Source organism: Biomphalaria glabrata, chromosome 13 (genome assembly GCF_947242115.1).
Source record: "Biomphalaria glabrata chromosome 13, xgBioGlab47.1, whole genome shotgun sequence".
NCBI classification, from domain to species: domain Eukaryota; kingdom Metazoa; phylum Mollusca; class Gastropoda; family Planorbidae; genus Biomphalaria; species Biomphalaria glabrata.
This window is the reverse complement of record NC_074723.1, coordinates 19473603-19491036: the sequence shown is the minus strand read 5'-3', so window position 1 is coordinate 19491036 and position 17434 is coordinate 19473603. Positions and strand designations below refer to the sequence as shown.

Here is a 17434-nt window from a genome sequence, read left to right as displayed (position 1 = left end):
CATTGCCTCCCTTACATTTACGTAATTGTTTTAGAATTGGTGTATTTTTATGAAAAAATCGCTTGCATAATTAATTTTATAAATTAAACGGTTTGCTTTTAGAAAACCAAAAGTAGCCGTTGCACCTAAACTTTTCAAGCCGGATTTAATGATGAAATAATATTTTTCATATCTCTTCTAGTTTTCGAGATCTGAGTGTGACAGACGGACAGACGGACAGACGGACATTTTGCACAAACCTAATAGCGGCTTTTTCCCCTTACGGGGGCCGCTAAAAAAGTGAACGTTCTTTGTTCATGCAATTAGAAAGTGTTCAATCTCTTTATTGAACAATATTTTAAACCAAAAAGTTTTCACAATTAGGTTCCTTATTTGGATTAACAAATATCTTGTTAACACAAAGACTTTGTTTTAGAAGTGATCTCTATAAACTAGCTTGAGGGTTGCTTTATAAGAAGGCGTGCTGACCGAGAGCTAGAACCTTCGCTGGAGGATTTTTTGGGTGCCCCCAGTTCTAATGGGTACATGACATCAGGGAAAGCGTAGGTAGTTGGTCGTTGTGCTGACCAGATGACACACACTTTAACCGTCGGCCAAAGAAAACGGTGAGAAACAAAACAACAAACAGATGAGATCAAGCTGTAAAACAAAGTCTCCAAGTCATTCGCTAAACCTACCGGTGTTTAACAAAGTCTCCAAGTCATTCGCTAAACCTACCGGTGTTTAACAAAGTCTCCAAGTCATTCGCTAAACCTACCAGTGTTTAACAAAGTCTCCAAGTCATTCGCTAAACCTACCGGTGTTTAACAAAGTCTCCAAGTCATTCGCTAAACCTACCGGTGTTTAACAAAGTCTCCAAGTCATTCGCTAAACCTACCGGTGTTTAACAAAGTCTCCAAGTCATTCGCTAAACCTACCGGTGTTTAACAAAGTCTCCAAGTCATTCGCTAAACCTACCGGTGTTTAACAAAGTCTCCAAGTCATTCGCTAAACCTACCGGTGTTTAACAAAGTCTCCAAGTCATTCGCTAAACCTACCGGTGTTTAACAAAGTCTCCAAGTCATTCGCTAAACCTACTGGTATTTAACAAAGTCTCCAAGTCATTCGCTAAACCTACCGGTGTTTAACAAAGTCTCCAAGTCATTCGCTAAACCTACCGGTATTTAACAAAGTCTCCAAGTCATTCGCTAAACCTACCGGTGTTTAACAAAGTCTCCAAGTCATTCGCTAAACCTACCGGTGTTTAACAAAGTCTCCAAGTCATTCGCTAAGCCAACATCTGTACTACTGGGTGTTTAACAAAGTCTATGAGTATATTGAGCTATCTATTAGATATATGTATTACTGTTTCACAAATCCTCCGAGTATATTGAGCTAAACCTACATCTGTACTACTGAGTGTTTAAAACATTGAAACTATTCATTGAGCACACGCTGAAAAAACAATTTTTGCAAATATAAAACCAAAACATTAAATGAAGATTATTCAATCTCTCTCTCTCTCTCTCTCTCTCTCTCTCTCTCTCCATATATATCTTTAGCAGTAATGTGGTAACCCAATCGCCATGGGCCTCATTGCGTACAGGACCACAACCTAATTGAGCTCAAACGTGTTCTTGTCAAGTATGGACTAAGAATTGAAAGTTATTTGAATTATTGTGTATTTATTGTTCATTAAATTATATAGCTGGTGTATTTATCAAAAGATACAATACCATATCAGAGTAAATCTTATTACTGTAGTGTAGAATTAAAGCTATTAAAAGAATGAAACTTTAAAATTGTCGGTACAGCGTTTCATTAAATTCGTAAGTATCAGTTTTTTTAAAACAATAACAATAACGACAAATTTGTAAAGAATGTGAACGTACTCTACTAGAAAAAAAATATGTTTGTTTTTTGTTAAATTGTTATTTCGTTCTTTAATATTACGGTATGTTTTTACTTGTTAAGATACACGAATTAATATTATGAGACGACAGTAGATTTGTTTCCTTTGTTTTCTTTAACGACAGTTTTTCGAAGAAATTCATTGTATGATTGTGTAGATTGTTTATTATCCTTCGAACAAGACTTGTTAAAAGAAGCTTAGCTTATCTTATCGTATTTAATACAGACGTTACTTCAAAAAAGAATATGATTACGTCATACGCGTCATGCATTACCTTAATTCTGCTAAGTCACTGGCTTTCCTGGCTAGCTTAACAAAAACGTTTCGCTCAATATGACATGAATCTTCAAACCAATCAAAAGTCTTTTTGAAATTCGCTCGAGATTATCATTGACTTTCTACTGAGTAGGACTAACACCAATCTGAACAAATGTGATTAAAAAACTTTTGTTTTGTAAGTTTATGTCATGTTAATTGCGCTGTTGGAAGTCTTCAGGACTTTGTTTTTGTTGTCCTCAGCCAGTTAGGACAATTTTTACAGGTTTCTATACTTGTGACGAAAAAAAAAAGCACATTCAGAATATCTGAAGTTTCAGCTTACGACTCAGAATCCTAGCAAGTTACATGGTTGACCAACGGCATTGACTTTTTCCAAATGACCCAAAGTTTGAGGACCTAGCTCGCGATTACTCCAAGAGAAACAAGTAAATTTTGTGTATTGTCTGTCATATGTGTTATTTTCTTGGACATGTATTCTCAAATTGGATATGGTAGGTTCAGTCACACTCGACTTACCGGAGGGAGGCCTAACGCCCTATTCCAGAACCAGGGCCCACGGTTACCTTGCTACGCCACTGATCTTTAGAATCATTTAGATCCTAACTACAACACCCTTGATTATTTTTTTTTAAGCTGTGCATGTGATCACACACACGCACACACATATACACACCCCCACACGTAATTGAGTTTCACTGGGTCGTGACGTTGCAAAATTGAAAAAAAGGTTTTATAAAAACATCAAAGCACAACCCGATGAGAAAAAAAAAATCTAGGTCATGTTACATCTTTGTATTTATTATGGAAATTTTTGACACGGCCCACTTTATCGGCCACGTGATAAACTTGAACCTTTCCAAGGTCGTCATGTTCCGTGTGCCTCTAATAACATGGTACCCAATAATGACGACAGCAGTATTTTTTTTTCAAATTGAAGATAAACAATTTAATTACAGGTAAGATCTACACAATAGGAGTACACTAGGCTGCAATCATATATTTAAAAAAAAATCTACACAAGGACCCATCTTTTATAAGCGAGGACCTCGTAGTTTCTCATGTCCTAATGTCCTTTAGTCGTCTGTACGTGCGCCCCCCCCCCCCCCCCGAATAAAAAAAAAGGGGAATAATCTAACAATCAGCAACGGAATGTAAATAATATGACGGTATAACAGAGCAGCCATTCATAAAGAGAAGGTTATACAGTACTTACTAGATCTGCTACTTACTAACTTATAGTGCATCATAATTAATTCTATAAGCTTTCGTGATGTATGACTCAAACCAAGATGTCACTAAATCATCATAGGCAATTAAAAAACAAACTCAAGGTCAACAAAAATGTAGAAACTATAATGGAAGACCAAAATAAAAACCAGAAAAATAAAACAAAGAGTTACATACATGCTATATACAAAATGAATAGACATTGTAAGTGTATTGATTAGTATAAATTAGTCGTGTAATTAAATTTGTAATACGCTTCAGACGACAATCTATAAAGGGGACAAATTCAGCTTATACCACCATTTCAATTGATTCCTGTGTTGTAAGGTAAAATAAATAATTGTGCAAAATTTCAGCTTGATCCGAGACTGGGTGTGGGAGAAATAACGTGAATGCCCTAAACTAAAATTGCATGTGTTAAATATAAATAAATATAAATTAAAATATAAATAAATATAAATTAAAGGTAAAGGTAAAAGGTAAACATATATTGAATAAATAAACAAGTTATATATTTGTAAAAAATCAATTTCGACTTCATGTTGAAACATTAAAGACTGTTGTAAAATAAAAATTCATATTTTATTCTTGCAAAGTTTATATTAAGTCACTCCGTCTGTCTGTCTGCTTGTCTGTCTGGTTTTAGCTCTATGATATTTTAGACTATGATAAAACTTGTGAGCCAATTGTAGAAATGGACTAAAAGTATAGAGTGCTTGCTAACTTATAGCTTTTTATGCAGTGTCCGCGTGTATGTGTTTCTATGGTGACGGTGAGAAGTTAGCGATTGGTTGGTGGCTATGTATTGTGAATGATGTAAGATAAGCGGGATAGTCGCAAGACGAGTACAGAATGCCACAGTGAAATGACGTTTTTTTTTTGTTTTTACAAAGACATCTGTCGTCATCCTAGAAGTCTAATTCATAAAGTGCTGGCTGTCAGTGTGTGTGTGTGTGAATGTTGTTTGTATTTGAATCTATATTGTTATTACTACTGTAGTTATGCTGAGATGATCAATTGTCAAACTGAATTTCCATTTGACTGGACTAAAAAATTATTGGTATTAAGCAAAATAATTAGCTACCTGTAATAAATTTACTAATTGTTATTTTTTTTTGGATTCAATTCAGTGGCGTGGCTAGGGTGGGGGGAGGAGAGGGGGAAGAATTTGAAAATCGCCCCGAAACACGATTGGAGGGGGCCCCCAAATGGGTGAATTTTTCATTAAACATTAAGTATTACTCAAAATGCAGGGGCCCCCAAAGAGGTCAAGCTCCCCCCCCCACCCGGGTCCCCAAATGATGGAAATCCCTAGCTACGCCCCTGTGATTCAAGTCTTGTCTATGCCGATGAATAATTGTGCGAAGTTTCAACTTGATCTGAGAATGGGTGTGTGAGAAATAACGTGTATATAAACATTTCAACCGACAGAATTGATATAGGCTTTGTACAAATCAGACGACCTTCAGGCGACCTTCGAATCCACGTCTTCTTGCAGTTAGGTAAGCCAAGGATAAACGACACTTGGAATTAGAGGACAGCAAGAACTTGAAGGAAGTCATTTCAACGCTGTATTCTTACTAATTGTATTGATTTCTACATAGATTTAGACCTATATTTGAAAAGCGAAGGTAGTTCCTTGTCCTATGAGGTCGTCACTTGTTTAAGTTCAAGATTATTGGTTAGTGATTAAGATAAAAACAAGACTTTGACACAGAATACCTGATACATGACACAGTATACCTGATACATGACACAGAATACAAACTTATTTAGCATATTTGCGGTACCTTTAACAAATAGATTGTAGAGAATTAGAAACGATATGTTGCACTTTGTTGTGTTTTAGACTGTCTCTAAAGCTCTGTTTTCATTGTGCCGCAAGTTTTCTTTCACTCTGGACAGATCTAGATCTACATAATCATGATGTCTGGTCAAGATGCTGGTGCCGAAAGATCAAGAGACCAATTTTATAGACAGCTGATTAATCTATAACACAAGGCGCAGTTTATCACAGGAGAAACAACCCCCCCCCCCCCTTCCCACTTTCCAATCTTCAAACGAGAACGAAGATGTGGTAAATGTAATTGGAAGTAAAATTATTAATGTACCGGTTAGAATAAATATTTGCTACACATAACTTGGTCGTTGTGCTGGCCACATGACATCCTCGTCAACCGTAGGCTACAGAAACAGATGACCTTTACATCATCTACCAATATATATCCCAAGGTCTGAAAAGGGAACTTTACTTACACAACCTGGTGTACCTAAGAACACATTCGACAAATACTAATATTATATATACAACAGACAGATTTGATTTTTCTATTTCACCTGTGTTATCACTAAACAGCAGTACAATTATATCTATATACAATTTTAAGATAAAAAGGTTGTATGTGTATTTATTTAAAAAAAAGAGTGCATATTTATTTAAATTATTTTTTTCCAGCTGCACCAATTTTAATAGCGCCCAAAATGTGTTGAGATCTAACGCCCCAGACGGATGAAGAGAAGGACAGACAACACAAAATTAATTTCTGCTTAGCACTACGTGGGGCCATAGAAATACATTGAAGTAAAATAAAAGTAACCAGAAGACTCAGGCAGTCGGGTTAGAGAGAATCTTAACAACCAGACTCGGCCATCTTTGTCTTATCAATGACCTCTAGGAGCAATGATCTGGACTATTACCGTTATGGTATCGTATGTGTGTGTGTGTGTGTGTGTTAGGTAGGAGGAGGCGTATCCCTCCCCCCCCCCAAAAAAAAGGAACGGAAAGGGAGGGGGGTAACATTATTGCCTTTATCATTCACAGTTTTGTTGAGATCTCTATTTAATCATAAATTTAATGCTACTCTAGACATACCATATCACTAAATAGACAGAACATATCACTAAATAGTTAGTAAATAGACTTGCTATACCACTAAAACAGACTTGCTATATCAGTAAAACAGACTATTTGACTAAACACACGTACTATGTCATTGAACTGTATGTATTGTTCAGGTGCTTAGGTCACACTGCATACACGTAACGGATCCTGAACATTGTGGAGACAGCAATGTGAAAAGACACCATTCTTTGAAATATTTATACTTCCAAATCTTTGTTGTGCTGCCTATATAGCGAGCTCCTCTATTCAACAATGGCACCTTGACATCTTTGCTTTATTTTACAAAAGGTTTATTATATATAATGTTACTATAAATATCACAAGCCATATCTCACTATTTTTTTTAAAGAAGTTGTTTCATTATTTTATCAATGTTGTTACATCACTAGGACTTCGTATTGGTGGAAAGAAAAATGTTTTGCCATTCAAATTAAGTAGAAAACACTTCTGACTGAATGTCACATTACTGTAAACCTTCCACTGATTGAAAAACATTTGGCAAGGAAAGAATAACAAGGAAAATGTAAAAAATATATATATATATATATACTTTAAACCAGGGGTTCTCAACCTGTGGGTCGCGACCCCCTTGGGGGTCGATTGACAATTTGCCAGGGGTCGCCAAAGACCATTGAAAAAATGGATTGTTATTGTCTATTCTTCAATTGCTGTGTGTGTGCGGGGGAGGGGGGGGGGGGGGTCGCGGCTAAGTGGGGGATTGTAAAAGGGGTCGCCGAGCATAAAAGGTTGAGAACCGCTGCTTTAAACAAAAACAAAGCTTTTATAAGGGAAAGAACTGCACATGTACATCTATATCTCTCAACAGTGTCGGATTTATTCCCCCTTTTCTATATGGAACAAAAATAATTAATTAATTACCACTACTTAATTAATTAATTTGGTTATTTTCTGATTGATTCATGTTTTGTTAAGGACAATAAATAATTGCGCAAAGTTTCAACTTAATCCGAGAATGAGAAGTGGGAGAAATGACGTGTACACAATTTGTACCAGGCAGACTGACAGACAGATGGAGCTAATATAAGCTTTGTTAAAAGTAGCCTGTCGTAAAAGTCTTAGATTTAAATTCTTCATTCCTAGATTTTAATTGGTCATACACAATTGTTATTTTGAAATTAATGCACATTCTATAAAACAACAATAAAAAACTTTAATTTTAAATTTATTATGTCTGTTTAAATTGTTAGGCTCAACACAGTGCCGCCCAGCCTTCTTCAGCCCGCGGGCCAAATAATTTTCCCCACACTCTTGTCGCGGGCCACATCATTGCCAAAATGAAAATGCAATTGAGCAGAAGACATTTTGATTAGTAACAAATAGTATCCAACATGATTTCTATAGCAACTAGTTGGGTGTTCCAAGTTGTTTTACAGAAACCAACTTCTGAATGACAGGCTGCAATGCAAATACTCCATTTTAACAGACATGCTTTGTGTATGTTGTACAAAAAGTACAAATCTGTACACGTTTCTTTTCATTGTGTACATTCAAAGCCAATGTACAAACATTTCTGTAAAAAGCAACACTTCACTTTTTTTTTAATTAGTTAAAAATGTAGTGCATTGAAATAGATTTGTTTTGATTTATTGCACCGTTGCCAACGACATTATAAGTGGTGCCATATGGCCATTTTTTTATAGTATTAAAAGCATTCTTTTCTTAGATAGCGATGTCCAAGAGAAAACTTGCTTTGATCGCGATAACATCTAGATCTAGATCTATGTTGAAGAAAGCACCTCGACGTAACAATGTAGATCTAGATAGCGCACGCACGTACTTGTTGGTGTGTGTGTGTGTGTGCACCACTAGAAGTGAGACTGTGCGTAACTTGTGTGTTGCTGTGGACGTGTGTGTGTGTGTGTGTGTCTGCTTAATTCTCTGGAAACTTCACCCTGACCTCAGCACCAGGTTTAGTTTTGACCTTTAAGGAATTTGTCAAGAAATCCTAAGACTGGCAACACCTACACGGGAGTGAGGGGGGTGAGAAAGGTGAAATGGAAGATTTAAGCGAGAGAAAAAAAACTCGTCCCTGTTCCTATGTGCATGTGTGTATGTGTGTAGATTATGTGTGGATCACCGTATGCCACTAAAGGCCGACAAGTCTGAAGCCACAAATCAAAATCGATCAAGCAAGCAGTGTGTGGGCGTTGTCAGCCATTGACGTCGTTGGACGTATTGATTCAAGCTTAGATCTGGGTGGCTTTGACCAGGGAGACCGTTTGTCCAGAAACTAGTCTAGTTATTTCCCTTGACAGTAGTTTACTTAGGGCGAAACAAAGTTCAGAAGTCCTAATAAAATGTTGCTTTGTACGAGATTGTCGAAATGAAGTTGTGACCTTAGAGAGCACAGAATTCCAAATACAGTTGGTATATTTACAGGATCGTCACTTTCAGAATAATTAGGTCAAATTGTTAGCTATTGAGCAGGCCAGTTAAACGATTAGCATGTCACTAAGTCCACTAATTAGTTTAAACTTTCAACGTTGAGCTGTAAATCAATCAATCGATTGGCTATGCCAATTCAAGGTTGCTCTCGCAAGTGTTTCTCAAAAGTTAATACTTGGGAGCTGGTGAAAGAGTTTGAAATATTTTGACACAGTAATGAAACATTATATAAAGAGTTTTAAGATCTGAAAAAGAGTTTAGAAGAATCAAGATTTAAGAACTTCTTAGTGGATGCGGCGAATTAATTTGTCTTATATATAATTTGGAAAGAAAAGTACAGTTTAATTTTTAAAAAAGTTGAATGTTAAAAAATCCTTTCTTACTTTATGTTCAATTAAAGTTCAATGGAAACTCGGAACTCGGTTGGACCATGTTGGCATTGCCTTGAGACAGTTGATATATTTGTATTGTACGTATTTCATCTAGTTTTTTAGTCCAACAGCATGTCAATAGCATATCACGTGATAAGTAAAACAATCAATCATTTTTTTTTTATTATAAATGACATTCGGACTCTGGGACCAAAGAAAACCTGGATGTCCCAAAGTAAGACTTGAGACTTTTGGTTGGACAGCCAAGCCCTTTACGTCTCGTCCACTCAACTTGTTCTCCCTTATTGAAGTCAGTGACATGCTGATGTTGACGGCTATTGACGTGTAGCCCCAAACTGCTGACGACTAAACCGCTGTAGGCGTATTAGATTTTTAACTTGTCGAAACGTAAAACAACTTCTAATTGTGAACAAAACTGAATAGAACTTGAGATGAAACGTTGTAGACTTAATAACAATAACTATAACAATAACTATAACTAGTAATAATATAAAATGGAATTTTGAACAAAATCTAAATCACTACAAAAACACGTCTTTTCACTCTGGTATTTGCAGTTGTCAGACCTTCCTCAAGACCGCTGACGACAGTGCCGCTTATCTTGCCTCATTCACACTGCATAGCCACCAACCAATCGCTAACTTCTTCTCACCATCCCATAGAAACACACACACACACACTCCATAACACATGGGCCCACTTTAAATTGTCCCTATAAGAGCAATGGCTGTACCGGGCACATGAATGAAGTTCTTCTCTTTCTTTTGGCTAACGAGAGTGTTATGTGGCAAGAGCATTGACAAGCCCTTAAGTCACGTGACATCTGGAGATGAGTGAACTCCTTGAATCACACAAAGTCCAGACAGAGATAAATGTCTAAGTTATAGTTCCTGACCTGTTTCGTAACAGCACCTTTTCTTTGAAAACGAAATTATAGGACAAACTTGATCGATTATGAGACTCTGTCGGAAAAATTCAGCTTCATCATGGGCGTAACCAGGGGGGGGGGAAATCAAAATTTAGTGACGGATTTTTTGCTTTCATTTTGTTTATTTCAGGTTAGATTTTAATACTAAACCATCACTTGCCCCATCGCAGACAATGGGGTTTTGAGTTTAAAACCCCCTACCAGGGGTTTATGCAGTTAAACCCCCGTCTTATATAAAACAAAAAGAAAAAAAAAAGCAAACAACAATACCCAAATTCCAAGAATATAGCTAAGGAGGATTTTGATTTTAACCCCCCCCCCCCTCCGAAATGTACGAAAAAAAAAACCTTCTTCAATATAAGATTATCCATACATCAGTAACCAGATTCTATGATCGTAGCCAAGAGGGGTTTTGTCTTTCAAACCCCTCTCCAGCATGGTTGGCAGCTAAAAACCACCTTTTCAATATAAAAAAAGCAAATTACACACTCAAGATTCTATGATCGTAGCCAAAGGGGGTTTTGAGTTTAAACCCCCCATCAGCGGGGTTTGAAGCAAAAAAATATCTCTACAATATAAAAAAAAAAGCAAATTACACACACAAAACTAAAATCTATGAGCGTAGCCAAAGGGGTTTTGAAGCTAAAAAAAGACCCCTTCAATATAAAAAAAAAGCAAATTACACAGTCAAAATGCTATGATCGTAGCCAAAGGGGGGTTTGAGTTTAAAACCCCCCTTCAGCGTGGTTTGTTGCCTAAAAGACCTCTTCATTATAAAAAAAGGAAATGACACACTCAAAATTCTATTAGCGTAGCCTAGTTTAAACCCCCCTCCTCAATACAGTCACCTAATTTCAAGAGCGTAGCCAAGAGAGGTTACACATTTCTAACAGTGGCTGGGCTCCATTAATAAAATGCAGTGAATAGTCATCGGCCAAAATTAAAAAAGACTAAATGTGGCTCAACAAAGATGGCTAAGATGGATTTTAGGAGTCAGTTATAGAGATCAAGGAAATCCTATGCCGAACTGAGAGTAAGGTTGTGACAGAGCGTCGCATGAGGTTTGCCGGACATGTTCTCCTACAAAATGAATTACGCATAATAAGAGTTGCGATGACAAGGTCATTACGAGGAATAGAGCAGGTAGAAAGAGGCTTTAGACACTGCCAATGACCTTGCCGCCCAATGCGCCGAACGAAGCGAGAGGATCTAAGTCAGTAGGAATAGCAAATAAGGTTTTTAAAATAAAACTTTTAAATAGCAGAATAATGCACTATAGATACCTCAGAATATGCATTTTATAGTCTTTCATTACCGAAAATAGTGCTTGGCGGCAGGGCTCCGACCCGCGCTGGGGGAGCTCACAGCGCTCCCCAGACTCCCTTGCTAAGTACCGTATAGAGATCCTAAACACTGTAATAGATTTTTAAAAAAAGTAAAGTTCCCCTTTCAGACCTTGCGATATATGGGACTTATGATATAAGGGTCATCTGTTACTGTGGCCCACGGCTAATGAAGGTGTCATGTGGTCAGCACAACGACCAACCGCCTTTACTTTTCCCCAACTAATGTCAGGTACTCATTGGAGCTGGGTGGACTCAGAAAAGCCCCAATGATCCTGAATTCCCTGTTAGGAAGCAATTTTTCCACTAACTCAAGGAGGAACCTATTCTAAGGTACAATAAGTCTTCCGAAAGAATAAAGGGTCAAAATGTAATAAAGATTAATAGTGTGTGTGTGTGTACACACAAACACACACACATATATATATATATATATATATATATATATATATATATATATATATATATATATATATATATATATATATATATATTGTTACAAATGAACAGTGATAGGTAGAGGTCAACGTATGACCCCGGCGAGATGACACAGCAGCGAGTGTCCTCTGGAATCTACATGTACAAACAAAGACAGGATGTGACGTGACCTCACGTGTTGTTCCAGGGGACGAACAGATCTAAGTAGGGGGACAGTTACTAATGAACAGTGACAGATAGAGGTCACTACGTGTGACCCCAACTTGATGACACTGCAGCCGATGTTTTCTGGAATCTACATGTATAAACAAAGACAGGATGTGATGTTTCCTCACGTGTTATTTCAGAGGATACTAGCCGTGTTTGTGCAACTTTGGACAAGCGATTAGGGACTCTATATAAGCCAGAGAGTTAATGTTAAAGTCAGTCGTATGGAGTCGTGAGTGAGCCGTTACAGTCGATACAGACTATGTAAGACGTGTGCGGCTCTGTGGAAGAGAAATGTGTACGACTCGATGCAAGTTAACTAGGGTAGAGTTAACTGGAGTGGACTACTGTCGTTAAAGTCTATACAGCGAACTACAGTGGACTTGAGCCGTTACAGTCGATACAGTCGATGTAAGACGTGTGCGGCTCTGATGTGGTAGACTAGAGTACGACTTGGTTCAGCTTTGGGAGACCTGGAGCGACACTGGGAAGTGTGTCGTTGGTCTGTTACGACTTGGTTCAGCTTTGGGAGACCTGGAGCGACACTGGGAAGTGTGTCGTTGGTCTGTTCTGTGGAATACGGCTCGATGCAAATTGAGAAGAGAGGAATTGCAACGAAGTGAAGAGATGCAGTGCAACGAAGTATAGCTAACTGTAAACTGACAGATATTGTACAGTCTTCTACGCTACATGTTACAGTAACGAATTGTTAGAGTTAATAGTCATTAAAGTTATATGAAACTGAAAGTTTAGTCGTCAAGTTATTAGAGTTAATAGTCATTAAAGTTATATGAAACTGAAAGTTTAGTCGTCAAGTTCTTTGCTGTGTTTTTATTTGTGTGCCAACTAATACATCTAGCCAGAAGATTCAGAAATACGTAACAATATATATATATATATATATATATATATATATATATATTTGCGGGTGGGGGAAGAAAAATTCCCACCAACCCCCCTCCTGAAAAAAAATCCTGGCTACGCCCCTGAGCTTCATAGCAAGTAGAAATCACACTTGTAAAGAACTGTAGCTTTACACAGACAGCAGACGTAATGAACGACACTTTATGAAACGTCCGCTATATTCTGAGGACATATTTCCTTTGATACAAAGACTTTGGACACTCCTCTCGTTGAATGTGACACTCTAGGTGTCGTAAACACATTTTCCTCAAAAATATATAACAGTGTGCTTCTGTGAAGTTTCATCCCTTATACACGCAAAGTGATTCACAAACAACACGACTTGTATATTTCTTACAGACCCAGACTTCGCTAAAGTAAACGTGTACTCAAATGTACCAATAACTAGATACTGTAGTATTAAGAAGCAGTTTGAGACACTATTTTTGTGGCAATGCCAAGCCCGAGTTTTGCCAGTCGGTCAAACGGTTCATCGTTTATAGTGTGAGACTATTGTAGGCCTATTTCAAATTGATATATTATGTTGAAGTTCTGGTGTTATTAAAATTACATTGGGAACCAAATTGAATTATAAGCTTTGGGTGGAAACGTTTAACCATATATGTATAGGAAAAATGTTTTAACAGCTGAAGTAATGTAATACATTACAAACTACAACAAAAAGTTCTCCTTCAGTTCCAACGAGTTGTTAGAATGGCTTATTTTTTTATATATCGGTAGGCCTCGACCCAGTGGCATAGCTAGGTTGGTGGGATGGGGGGGGGGAGAATCTGAAATTCCCCCATGGCCCTACTTGAGGTGGACCCCCAAATGGTAGTTCGAATTTTTTTTTTTACATTAAATATTAACTATTACGCCATTATCTCATGTCAAGATGTCGAAGTTCAAAATGCAAGGGTCCCTAAAGAGGTCATCCCCCCTGGGCCCCCAAATGATGGCAAATTTCTAGCTACGCCACTGATAACTTAAATCCGAAAGAGCCTGTGGTTTTGTTGATATGATTATAAAAGAATTGTCCCTTTAATTTATTATCAACGGCTATTGTTCCAAAGCGTATATCAACTCACTCTGTCTGTCTGTGTGGTAAAAAGTTTGTACATGCTATTTCTCACACACTCATTCTCAGATCAAGTTGAAACTTCGCATAATTATTTATTGACATTTATCTTCTTTATCTTATCTTATATAATACAGACATTACTTCAAAAAAAAAAATGATTACGTCCTACGCGTAAGACATGAATCAATTTATAAAACAATTAATTACTGGTAATATGTTTTTTGTTTAATAGCAACAAGAGAAACTACTGCTTATGTATTCACATATATGGATAAATGTGTTGGGTTTAGTCCCCTTAAATAATTGTTAACGCTATTTCACCTTCACGCATTCTCCGATCAAGTTGAGACATGAAACATTTATTTATTGTACCTAACAAAACACGAATCTGTACACAAAAAAATACTCAATTAGTCAATTAATTATTGGTAATTAATGATTTTTTAAAATATCGAATAAGGGAAATAACTTGTACATTATTAGTAGATATAGTTTTAAGGAAAATGTTCTTCCCCTTTAGATAATCTTTGTTTGTGTGTTTTTGAAAAAAAAAGGATTTTAAAAATATTTTTGTTTGTTCTAGTTTACACTCAATCAAGGAAAGATTACACAATTTTAAAATGTTTGCAGTAATAGGTCAAGTCTGAAAACAGAGGGGACTTCTATCTCTTTACTTACTATTTGTGATCAGTAAGTCTATCAGTCAATTAGTTTACATACTGGATACTGCTTGTCGCAAGTGTCAGGCTGTCACAAAAATAATGGTGCGCTTAAGGATAGTTCTCATATCATTTTTTAAAGCATATTGCTACAGACACTACAAATAGTAAAAAAAAAATATACAAAGACCATTTTTAATGGTATTATGTGGTGAAAGAAATGGTCGTTGTGCTGACCACTCACGTCTTTGGTTACCTTTGGCTATTGAAATTATTATTATTTTTTTAAACGGTTTGAATTGAATAGATAAAGTTGCAGCATCTAACCAGAACCTGTTTATTGACATGTCAGTTACGTTTGTTGATGACTTCGTGATCACGTGACGTAGTCGGGTCACTTTGACGAGGTCGCCAGTCCAAACAGGACTCCTGATTACACGCCCTGGTCACGCTAACCGTCAGTGCTTTGATCCACTTTGATATATACGCACTTAACTTGAGGTGGTTAACCCCAGCAGAGACGGCACTATTGGATTTATTGAATTCAGTTTTTCAAAATCGCTCCATTCATTTTGCTTATGATTTATATTTGTTGTTGCTGCAGGTTTGGTTTAAATTTCGTCAGGTTAAATATAGTTTGATCTTTGCTTGCTTTCTTTGATCCAACACTGCAAGTTGGAATGAGTTTTACCAAGCTTATACCAACTCACTCTGTCTGTCTTTGTGACTGGGCAAAAGTTTGTACACGTTATTTCTCCGACACCCAATCTCGGATCAAGCTGAAATTTCGTACACTTATTTCTTTTACCTGAAAACACAAGAATCAATTTTAAAAAACTTATTAGTTATTTAATTATTAGTAATTAATTATTTTGTTTGGTATCTTAAACAAGGGAAACAAATTTTACTTGAATGAAATGGTGATATAAGCTGAGTTAGTCCCCTTTATAGGTCGCCGCTCTAAATTGTAATGAACAATATATATACAATCTTCTCTAGTCTGAAGAACCTCACTAGCAGAGTGGTTAGCACGCCTGGACAAGGAGATGTGAGCAACGAATTCGAATTCAGATCGTTCACATTTTTTTTTTTTTTATTTGTGTGTAAATGCTTTTCAAAACCAATTACGGTAAAATCCACCCAGATATCTCCTTTCTCTCCCCCCCCCCCTTTTCCCAGATAAGTGAAAACGCTAAAAGCATGAAATAGCGCTTAACAAAACAATCGGTTAAAAATAAATGTATCGCACAGATGTATTGTTGTTAGTCTAGACTCTAGATCTATTACAAATCTATTACAAATTTAATTACATGACTGATCCAAACTAATTGATACAACACTTAGTTAAAGCTTTTTTTTTTTTAAAAGTATTATTTATTTATCTTACTAAGCAAATGACCACAGGATATATTCTACGGTAGTTCTGTTGAGCAGGACAACACATTTATTAACTCACATTTGATTGGTATTACAACTAGATTTTTTTTTTCAAGTTGACAAAATATTCACAGTGAGCGATACCTTTTTTATATGTTATTGTTTAAGTTGATGGACAAAAAAAAATATATGTATCAAAACATACTGTCGTATGCACCGATTGCGGAACAATATATATATATATATATATATATATATATATATATATATATATATATATATATATATATATATATATATATATATATATATATATATTACTATGGAAAGTCCAAAAGAGCTTGAACAATCAAGATTGTTGTTTTGTTAGTTTGTTTCTCCCCATTCTTTTATTATCCTTGAAGTACCCGTACAAAATAATGACAATTATTATTATTACTAGTATAGAGCAATAGCCCTCTTAGTATTCCCGATGGGCGAGTGGGAGATGGGCGTGTCAGAATTTCATAATTAATTTCATGTTTTCTTCATGATTTTTCAAACTAATGCTTCAAATGATAACATAAAACAAACTCCCACTAGATCCGAATCCGGTAGAAGGTGTGTGATCAAGCTCAGACCGTGCTCCACAAAATTGCACCAAGCGTTGCAAGGAGAAAGGCTTCACAAAAGCGTCACATTATGGTTGTTGACAAGTGTAGCCGAGACATGATAAAGGCCGTGACTGTTCAGCAGTGCTCTTAGTGTCTCCATGTGTTTCTTAACTTACAGTGTACTTACACCTTTATTGGACTTAATTTTAAAAAAATGTTTTACAGACAATTTGCTGTCGCCCTAGATGTGGCCAGATGCTCACGGAATTTCCCAGGATGGTCCTGCAAGTGTGTTATAATTATGTGTTTATGTGGTTTATAAATAGGCCTACATCTGGATGGCAAATATTGATTGGGTCTCTCTTCAATGAGAACAAGTGGTGGGGAAAACCTTCGCGAAATTTGTTTAATTAAAGCAGCTTAACATATCGTAGCTCGGCCAGAGTCAACGGGTTTATATATGTGAGTGCACAAGAAAGAGAAAAGAGAAAAAGAGTGAGAGGAGAGAAAGAGAGACATGGAGTTAAGAAAAAGAGAGCGAGAGAGGAGAGAAAAAGAGTTGAAGAAGAGAAAGAGAGAGTGAGGAGAGATAGAGAGTGAGGAGAGAAAGTAAACAATAATGAAAGAGATCGAAATTATTATTATTATTTTTATCATTATTATTATTTAAAAGAAGAACTAATAATATTGTTCCGGTGAAAGAAAAACAAAATTCTTAGTAGTCCCTTTGCATTGTCCCCTAAAAAGTTTTCTGATGATGTGGCAGTTCTGTGGCGGTACTGCTCTCTTCGTAGGTACGGTAACAAGA

General features: G+C 36.5%; 1 long non-coding RNA gene across 1 annotated transcript; it reads left to right on the top strand.

Moving 5' to 3' along the window:
- The first annotated feature begins 1581 nt into the window (after nt 1-1581).
- Nucleotides 1582-6973, top strand: LOC129922476 (uncharacterized). The gene is made up of 3 exons (XR_008774467.1): nt 1582-1808; nt 2411-2595; nt 5853-6973. It is a non-coding gene; the product is annotated as an uncharacterized LOC129922476 (long non-coding RNA).
- The last annotated feature ends 10461 nt before the right edge of the window (nt 6974-17434 follow it).